Here is a 10,833-nt window from a genome sequence, read left to right on the forward strand (position 1 = left end):
TCATCTGCCAAGAAAGCAGCAATATTGAGAACGACAGGTTCTTATAGGCATCACATCTGGTCATGTTACAGAAAGAAATACATTTAGCACCAACATTTCTGATGCAAGTCATGAGAAAAAAACATGTGGTGCTAATGAAGTTGATAGAGGTAGAGTTCATGTCTTAGGATTTATAGTCAAGTAGACCCTTCACATCCCTATGAAGACACTCACACTTCCCATAAGGTGTCAACTGCATTTTGATTCATAGAGATTACAGCAATAGTGTATACATGGAGTTTGATCTGATGAATTATTCCATTGTTAAAATTGAAGTTAAAATTATTTCATGTCAAGAATTTTGGATAATTTTTCTTAAACTCAGAGGATATAAAAGCATACACATAATAGTATGAAGTGGGATAAATTAAAAGATATACATTTAAACAAAAACCAATTTTTGACAAGAACTTCATTAAAATATGTGCATATAATTTAATTTGCTGGAATTCAAAGGGTTTACCAGCATATTTTCATGGAAACTCTATTCTCAGTATTACAGTGCCATAGATGACATCAGAGTTTGTTCATGAGTCCAATGATTGATATCATAAAGTTTAAAATTAATGATGCTATTGGCACTCTACTAAATCAGAGGTCAAGTTAAGCATGTTTGCCATGACCTTAGAAATGAGAAAGAGGAGGAAACATTAACATCTATGTGCTGCAGACTACCTAAACACTTTCATTATCCAGTAAGCACAAGGAACAACCCAGCAAAATGGGTCTTATAAATCTTATATGGAAATGAGGATTGAAGAGGACAAGTATGGTTCCATTTTTCCTAGTTAAACACAAAGGGCAACACTATTGACATTAGTCAACAGGTGGGAGGGACTCTGGAGGGGTCTGCAAGTCATAATATTTCTCAGGAAGGATGTGATTTATGATGCCTCTTGATAAAGCAATCAGTGTGTTTGTTCATGTATTATGATTTTACTTCTGAGTATGTTTTGAGATATTATGTGACATTTAAATATTATTTGGTTACTAAAATGTGAAAGAGATTGTGTTATCTTTGTGATGTCCTTTAATCAGCTGAACTTGACATGTGTATAACTTAATAAATACTAGTGTGAACATACTATTAGAACAGTCTTTTATTTAACACACATAGAATGAAATGTGATACTATAAACCAGGCTATTGGGGGAACTATTAAAAAAATTGTGTGATGATGGTGGTAATATTAGGCTTCCAAAATCAAAAAAAGTGACATAGTTCATAGAACTAATAAATGTAGCAGAAAATTATAAATTTGCATCAAGAAAATACAATCTTCAAATTTCAATTATTTTGTTATTCAGAGTGTTTTTACTTTTCATTTCCATTCATATTGTGTTAAATAAACACAATATGGTTCTACTTAATGACAGTGAGAATATCATTAATTACTATAGAAGGTAATTTCAGATCTATATGAAAGATGTCACAAACCTACAAACATAGGAAATTCAGTGAGGCTAATGTACCAAAATAATTAGCTTCTTAATATCAAGAGATATCTTGATTTGACAATTTTTCTTAAATACATAATTATCAAAAAATTATTTACTCAGACCCACATAATTTTCTTCATACTAATGGTAACCATAATGTAACAGGGATACTGAAACCTATTATCATCATTAAATACAAATATTTAGTAATTTGTTTTCAAGTATACAAAGATTCTTCTCCCTGACATGGTTTCTAAATTTCTTTCTTCCCATGTCTTTGAAAGTAACTTTGATTTATTTTGTAACTGCATAATTCACATGAATTCTTCTAAGTATGATTTAGCACTGGGAATTACTTTAAAGTGGTTTGTATTGTTTTGACATTCATAATGACTTTGTCATTTTCTACTGGCTCTAACAAGATGCTAATGTATCCTTCAAAGAGATCAGGAAGAGCTGTACTGCCAATCTCTCCAGGTAGCCATTGAGAAGATCGGTGCTTTTCTGCCTATCTCTTGCCCTTCCCACTGTATGACACTGGAGGATGTAATGTTTTGGCAACTTGTGAGTCAGGATTCCTATATGTGAGTTCTGTGTGTCTGATGTCACTTATTCAATATGTGCACATAGGTCAATGTCTATAGACATGATAGTTACCTAGTTGTTAAAGATATCAAGAAACATTTGTTTTGGAATTATTTACCTCTTAAATTTATGAGTAAATACACTTTAATAGGTAAACTTAAGTGCTCAAGACATCAAATAACAATACAATCCTCTAAAACATCATGTAGACGTGTTTGTTAGTTCACAAAGGTAACAGGGGCACACATTTGACCTTCTCCTACATATCAACTCACATAATAAAAGGAATTTTAAAATAGGGTGAACCTGCACCAGAGTTAGAAATCAGTGATCCTATGCTGCCTTCTGCTTTAAAATCCTCCTATTTTTTTCTCAGAATAAGAAAAGAATTCTTAACATTATCGTTGTGACCTGCAAGACTCCACAGGATCCAACTTAGGTTTACAACTCTAGCACCCTGAGAAAATGGTGTTCCTTTGTTCATTGTTCATTGCAACTCACTGATCTCCCTCCAATTTTAGGACCTAATTATTTATCTTGCCACTTTGAGTTGGCTCATTTCTCGACTGTAGCTCAGAGTCACTTCCTCCAGGAACTTCCTTAAGTCTCAAGACAAAATCATGCTCCCCTTGATCTGGTTTCAATTTTCTTTTTCAAAAAAGTAAATCTAGTTTGAAAATTTCTGCTTTCCCTCTTTGTCTTAAATGGGAATCCACTAAAATTTATTCTTTAAAAATGTAATGATGACATGCTTCTATTAACTATTTCATCATTTAAAAAAATCAATTTTTTTAAATCTATAATCACTTAAAATAGAAACAGATTTTTCCTGTTATATGAGAGCAATAAAATTTAGGACTGAATATGTGTGTGTATGCCTGTGTGTGTATGAAAACTATTGGAATATTGACTTACAATGTGGAATTGGGAAACTAATCAGAATTAGTGGACATAAGGACAATGGAATGCCAAACAGAAAAGATCATCTAATTGTGTTGGGGGCTGTGCCATGTGGACTGTGCCGTGATGGCGTCTGGCGGTCAGCTGAGGTTGTTTTGATCACACAGGCAGTGAGGAGGTTGATTGATATAAGCACACACAGTTGGTTTGTCATTGGCCCTATTCAATAAGTCCACACACACAACGCGTGCACAGGTGTTCCCGAGTGCTCCTTCTTGGGCCTGCTCATTTTAACCTTTGCTGTGATAGGGCAGCTGGCTCCTTGCCTGATCTCAACTGGCATGGCCCTGCCCTCCGCCTCCTGGAGGGAATATAAGCAGCAGCTAGCAAAGAGAAAAGAAGCATCAGTAAGCAGAAGCAGCAGCTAGCAGAGAGAAGAAGCTAGCAGAGAAAAGCAGCAGCTAGCAGAGAAAAGAAGCAGCTAGAAGAAGTAGTGAGGCCTCAGATAGATAGCACCTAGTTCACAGGATGCGGGACCTACCTCTAAGAAGAAGCAGCAGAACTCTAAGAAGAAATAGATCTCTGAAAAGCGTAGAAACCTCTCTTTCTCTAAAACTTTCTCTATAAGCAAAGCCTATCTTTCTCTCAAAGCCTCTCTTCCTCTAAAATCAAGCAAGCTCTTTTTCCTCAATAATCTAGGGAATAAGCAAACAAGCAAGGAAGCAGCACAGGAATAGAAGTAGTTTATTTCCAGTCCACCTCCGATAAATACCTGTGCAATTGTTGCCGAGGTCAGTGACATAATTGTACTTCTTAATGTCTCTAATATGGTATACATCTGATTCCCAAGGATGCATATACACATGCATATACCACAATTACTGCCTTTATTAATAAAATTTGAGAATTGAAAACCAGATTATAATTTTTATATTTTACATCTACTTTAAGCATTATTTCAGATTTCTATATTCAGTGATAGTACATTTAGATTAATGCATTGGTTTATATTTAGATGTTTTTTTTCTATAGGTTTAAATTCTCATGTCCTAATTGTTACAACATTTGAATTATTTATTTATCTTCGATAGTTAACTAACATATGTCTTTGAATAATTTTGTTTCCTGTAAGAAAATAAAGGAGTTCTTCTATCTATACAAATTTTAGATACTTCATACTTAAATAAAATTTTGACTAAATTTTAGGTTCTCTAGTCACAAACTTTTTCTTTTAAATCACAAAAACTTCTATGTAATATTCAATTTTGTTGATTTTACTTCAACTGTCCATTTTCAATTTGTTTTTGTCATCAAATAAACACATTATACCAGGCATCATGGGTCTTGGTCTCTTTGAATTAAGTTTATCTCATACTTCACACACCTTCCATCTGCAAATGCAGGTTCTTTATAAAGGTCAAAATTATTTTCTGTGATATCTTTGTTTCATTTATTTTATTTTTTCATTTCAGTTATACATGATAGTAGAGCATATTTTGATGTATTTAAACAAACATGAATTATGTCTTATTCTAATTAGGATCCCAGACTTGTGGGTGTACACAATGGTGAGATTCACTGTGGTTTATTCACATATATGCATAGGAAAGTCATGTTTGATATATTCCACTGTCTTTTCTATTCCTATCCCCCTCCTTTCTCCTTCATTCCCATTTGTCTAATCCACTGAACTTCTATTCCCCTTCCCCTTGTTGTGTGTTAGCATCCACAAACCAGAGAGAACATTCTACCTTTGGTGTTTTGGGGATTCATTTATTTCACTTAGCATGATAGTCTCCAGATCTACCCATTTATTGGCAAATGTCAGAAAGTCATTTTTCTTAATGACTGGTTAATACTCCATTATGTATATATACCGTATTTTCTTTTCCCATTCATCTGTTGAAGGGCACCTAGCTTGGTCCCCTAGCTTAGTTATTGTGAATTGAGCTGCTATAAACATTGATGTGACTGTGTTACAGTAGTATGCTGATTTTAATACCTTTGGGTATATATGGAGGAGTGGGAAACTGAGTCTGGTGATTCCCATTCCTAATTTCTGAGCAAACTACAGACTGCTTTCCAGAGTGGTTGCAACAATTTGCAGTTCTACCAACAATGTATGAGTATACCCTTTCCCCCACATCCTCACTGACATTTCTTATTACTTGTTTTCTTGACAATTGCCCTTCTGACTAGAGTGACATAAAATCTCACTATACATGTAATTGGAATTTCTTTAATTGCTAGAGATACTGACTTTTTAAAAAAATATTTAGTGATGATTCATATTTCTTCTTTTGAGAAATGTGTGTTTATTTCCTTTGCCCATTTATTCATTGGGTTATCTCTTTTTTGGTATTAAACTTTTTAATTCTTTATATATTCTGGAAATTAATGCCCTATCTGAAGTGCAGGTGGCAAAGACTTTCTCTCATTCTGTAGACCCTCTCTTCAGGCTAGACTTTTGATTGTTGCCTCTGCTGTGAAGAAGCTCTTTTTAGTCTGATACCATACCATTCATTGACTCTTGCACTTTAGGAGTCTTGCTAAAGAAGTTAGTTCCTGAGCCCATATGTTGGAGTATTGGGCCTCTATTTTCTTCTTGTTTGTGCGTGATTTCTGGTCTAATTCCTAGGTCTTTGATCTACTTTGAGTTTTGTGCAGGGTGAGAAATGGGGGTTAAATTTCATTTTACTGTATATGGAATTTCAGTTTTCCTAGCACCATTTGTTGAAGAGGCTATCTTTTCTCAAATGTTTTTGGTGTCTTTGTCTAGTATGAGATAATGGTATTTATGTGGATTTCTCTCGTTGTCTTCTATTCTAATCCATTAGTCCTCATGCTTGTTCTGGTACCAATATTATGCTGTTTTTTTACTAGCCCTGTAGTATAATTTAAGATCTGGTATTGTGATGCCTTCTACTTTGCATTTCTCACTAAGTATTGTTTTGGTTATTCTGGGTCTCTTATGTTTTCAAATAAGTTTCATGACTGTCTTTTCTATTTCTATGTAAAACATAATTGCAATTGTAATGCAAACTGAAATAAATTTTTGTAGCACTTTTGCTAGATGCAAAAATTCTTAATAAAATCATGGCAAATTCCAATAAAAAAAAAAAACATTAAAAAGATATCACACCATAATCAAGTGGGTGTCATCCCAGGAATGCAAGGTTGGTTTACCATACAGAAATCATTAAATGCAATTCATCACATAAATAGACTTAATAAGAAGAACCCCATGTTTATCTCAACAGATGCAAAAATCCTACATAAATTCATGATGAAAATACTACAAAAACAGGAATAGAGGACTATACCTCAACATTGTAAAAGCTACATATGACAAATCCAAGACCAACATCTTTCTAAAGAGAGAAAAATGACAGCATTCCCTCTAAAAACAGGAACAAGACAGGGATGCTTGCTTTTACCAATTCTATTTAAGGTAGTCCTTGAAAACTTAGCCAGAGCAATTATGCAAAAGAAGGAAATTAAAGGCATATGAATAGGAAAACAAGAGCTCAAATATTCTGTTTGCCAACAACATGATCCTACATTTAGAAGACCCAAAAAAACTCCACCATAAAACTTCCAGAACTCATAAATTCAGCAAGTAGCAGGATACAAAATTAACACTAATAAACCAATTGCATTCCTGTACTCCAAATATGAATCAGCTGAAAGAGTAATTATGAAAACAATCCCATTCACAATAGCTTAAAAAAAAATACTTGGGAATGAGTCTTACAAAAGAAGTGAAGGACCTCTACAATAAAAACTACAGAACATGAATGAAAGAAATTGAGAAAGACTTTATAAAATGGAGAGATCTCCTATGTTCTTGGATAGAGAGAATTAGTTTTATAAAAATAGTCTGCAATTATTAAAATATTTTTAAAAATATTATCAAATATTTTCAAAATGTCACTTGCCATTTCAATCCAAACCTACTCCACATTTATGAGCAGAAAAGTGACCAAAGTGACATTAGATAAAACTATGATTTCACCTATAAACAAGATTTTCACTTTGTGGGACAGTCTTTGCCTCTAACTTTGCCATATAGAAGAATAATTCACATCAATTAAATCACAGAGCTTTTCTCAAGGTTAAATATAACTGTTTAGAGGGCTTTGTTGTGACTATATCAAGAGGTGTTCAACAAATATTAGTTTATAAATTTCTTAAAATTTTATTAATCAGTATGTTTATTTTTGTTCTGGAACATAATTACACCGAGGAGAATGACCACTATTCTTTCTTTCCATGATAGTAATTTACTTGTTGTTTTACATATTGCAGATATGATTGCCATTAACCAAATAAGAAAACCAAATATTGGGCTATTGAATAAATTCTGGGAGTAAAATTATTATAGCATGATACAATTGGAAGATAAGGAAATCCAAAAGAATGGCATACCTAAAAAAAAAATTACAGATGTAAGTTTTATTGAGGATTGGGTTTACTGAGGAAAAAATGAATTTTAGATTCATACATCAAAAAGGGAGACAAGTATAATGAACAATAAAATGGAAAAAAATGAGTGAAACTAAACTTGTGTTTGATATTAATTTTTAGATATTAACTTGATACTCATTCTATCTGGGAATATCAAAGTTATTGCATTTTTTCCTATATATTTTTGGATATGTCTTATAATAACAAACACATAGTATAATTTACTATAAGGATGTTCAAACATTACTACCAATCGTAATAATAACACTGAGATTATTGATGAATGATCATATTTTTTACAGACTTCTTACTATTTTACAATAATGTGCTATAGAGAACATGTAATGATCACTTTACCAAATACATTCTTACTGTATAAAGTAATAACTTCTTACCACGGCATCTTCTGAACTCAGGCACAAATACAATCTATGTCATATGGCACCCTTTAAGCTTTTGAAAATTTCCCATTGTCTTCAAATTCTGCTAATGGTGGTTATCATGAATTTGGAGTTACAAGGGAAATTCAATCTCAATCAAAAAAATATTCACAATTGTATGCTTCGAAGTGGATTAATATGCTTACAGTAGACTATTTCCTTATGTGCTTTCAAATATTAAGAGTAATAAATTAGAGCATTATTTATATATTTGGCTCATATATATACAAATATATATGTGTGTGTATTCTTTTATATAAGCCAGTACCAAATGACACTTTCTAAAGAAAAAAAAATTTATTAGTAAAAACATAAATATTAATTAACTGTTTTTTTCTTATCTTCCAAATATGGACCAATGAAGAATAGATATTAGTGATCCGTAATTTGTTTTTTTCTGGGGATACCAGGGATTGAACTCAGGGGCACTCTACCACCGAGCCACATCTCCAGCCCTGTTTTGTATTTTATTTGGAGACAGAGTCTCACTTAATTGCTCAGTTCCTTGCTATTGCTAAGGCTGCCTTTGAATTTGTGATCCTCCTGCCTCAGTCTCACAAGTTACTGGTATTACAGAAGTGCACCACCACGCCCAGCTAGTGACATGTTTTTACATGTACAATTTAAACTTTAGTAATATATTTTAAAATAATTATAATTTTAGTATTATTAAAATGTGTATACATTATTGTATGTTGTAACTTTAATTATATAGATGAAGTTTTCCCTTAATAACTGGTTTGAAGCACATTATTTAGTGCTAATTGACTTAAATTTTCAATATGAAATTTCTCATTTTAAGTTAATAAATCAAATTGTTATTTAATACCAGAGGAAGAAATGTTAATGTCACTTTTAGGTTACATTTAATCTGATATATTTAAATTTTAACATAGAAACCATTTGTGCATCATTATTATGAATAATATAATAAGAGCAATAATATCCTTTGCAGAAAGATTCCTGAAATTAACAAAATGTGAGGTACAAATAAACTTTTTTGTATCTCCATTGTCATTATTTATATTATATCCCAGACAATGAAAGACTCAACCTATCTTACTGGATGCTGAGTTGGGACATAAAGTACCTTACACTTTTTATGTGTCTCTTGTTATTCAAAGTTGGGTGAGGAAGGAGAAGTATCCCCTTGTTTCCCAATAGACCTACTGTTTCACCTTAGGGTTTCTCTACATTTAAACAGCAAGAATAAGAATTTGTATAGATCAAATAAGTCTTGACAAACAGAACATTTATAAAATAACACTGAAATGGAAATGCACACCAGGATACCCTGGCAACATAAAGTTCTATGCTTTGTAGATCTCACATAACCTGATTTCCTAAGGGGAGCAAAAATACTCATTTTTTGATAGATAAGGTTGGTGGGATTATGTCTGCTTCACTGAACAGTATAAAACATTTGGCAGAGCATACAAAATAACTTCAGATAGCATGGATCCCCATGCACTTCTACCCAACTCCCATAGCTGGGTTTGGAACTTCCCCCAATTTACAACATTTAAATCCTCCTGATTACTGAAGGATGCTACAAGATCTGACTTTTTCTGGGGAAGGGCAAACTGAAACATTTGGTTTTGGTATTTGAAAGAAGTGTGACCTAGACTTGTTTTCAGACTTCTATTTTGTCCTTGCAACAAAGGCTACTACTTTAAACCACAACAGGGGAGCTGTTGATAACTCTGGATGCGGATGCCTTCAGGGCACTGATAGATGCTTCATATATCTTTTCCAAATCACATTCTTGATATTTGCCCACAGGGTCTCTGGATGCATCCACTCAACTTTTCAATTTTTCTTTAAAATTTCAGCGTAGTAGTTTTTCTTCTCTCCTTCCTGAATTGGTAGCAATTATGTTTGCCACAGTAAATGTACTTATTTCTCACTACACTGACATTTTTCAAAGTGTAGGTGTCATTACACTTGCATCAGAAACATTTGTTAAAACATCCTAACTTTTCAGCTTGACCTCCAAAACAAATATAATCATAATACCTGAGGACAGCTTTAGGTAATCTGTATTTTGCACAAACACCTTGAGAAAATTTTATATAAAACAAAGATCCATATAAATTAACCCTTTCTGACAGGCTCTCCCACTTTCTGACTTTTATTTATCAAGTTTATTTCTTTTTCCTCACTTGCTAAAAATAGAGGGAATGGCAGTGTTGGAAAGAATGTAACCTGTGCATAAACTTTCTGAGAAAAGATTATATATTGCATTTGAATTTACACTATATTGGGTAACACTCTTCACTTTAAAATTTCATTTGTTCTTTGATTTGTGATTATTAAAAAAAAGAACAAGATTGTGCTTTTTATGATGAACTATTTCTAAATACAAAAAATGTGAATTAACTAGGCACCCTACTTAAGAGATTTCTATTGCTAAATTTATACCAAGAAAGAAACAAATGATAGCAAAATAGTTAATTTAGTAGAAAGTTGTCAATCATAAGACATTCGTAGACCCCAAAATTTAACTGAATTGATACGTTATTTTTCAAATGGATTCAGTTAACTGGTGAACAGCAGTTGTCATAGCACAATTAGGATGGTAATTAAATATGGGACAAAAATGGAGTTTGTTCTTTGATTTGATTTGTTCAATGACCTCATAAAGGACAAGAACAATAGGATTGTCAGCTTTATTTACTTAGGAAATACTTGAGACAGGTTTTCTTAATCAATTAATCAACAACCACTTATTGAAAGGAAGTAAAAAGATTTATTGATTTCTACTTGGTTTTGTTCCACAGGTTTAATTTTTACAGTCCAATGTTATGAAACTTGCCAAAAGCCTTGAATAGCAAGGGTGAATTCTGAATCAGAATCTGACTTTCAGCCTTGTTCTCTTTGGATCCCTTGGTCTTTCCACCAAAGTGTGGTTGAGGCTTCAGTTTCCTGTTCTGCCAGAATGTGCCTCCCATGCTGTTTCTCAT

The sequence above is a fragment of the Sciurus carolinensis genome, chromosome 5, assembly GCF_902686445.1.
Source record: "Sciurus carolinensis chromosome 5, mSciCar1.2, whole genome shotgun sequence".
Taxonomy (NCBI): Eukaryota; Metazoa; Chordata; class Mammalia; order Rodentia; family Sciuridae; genus Sciurus; species Sciurus carolinensis.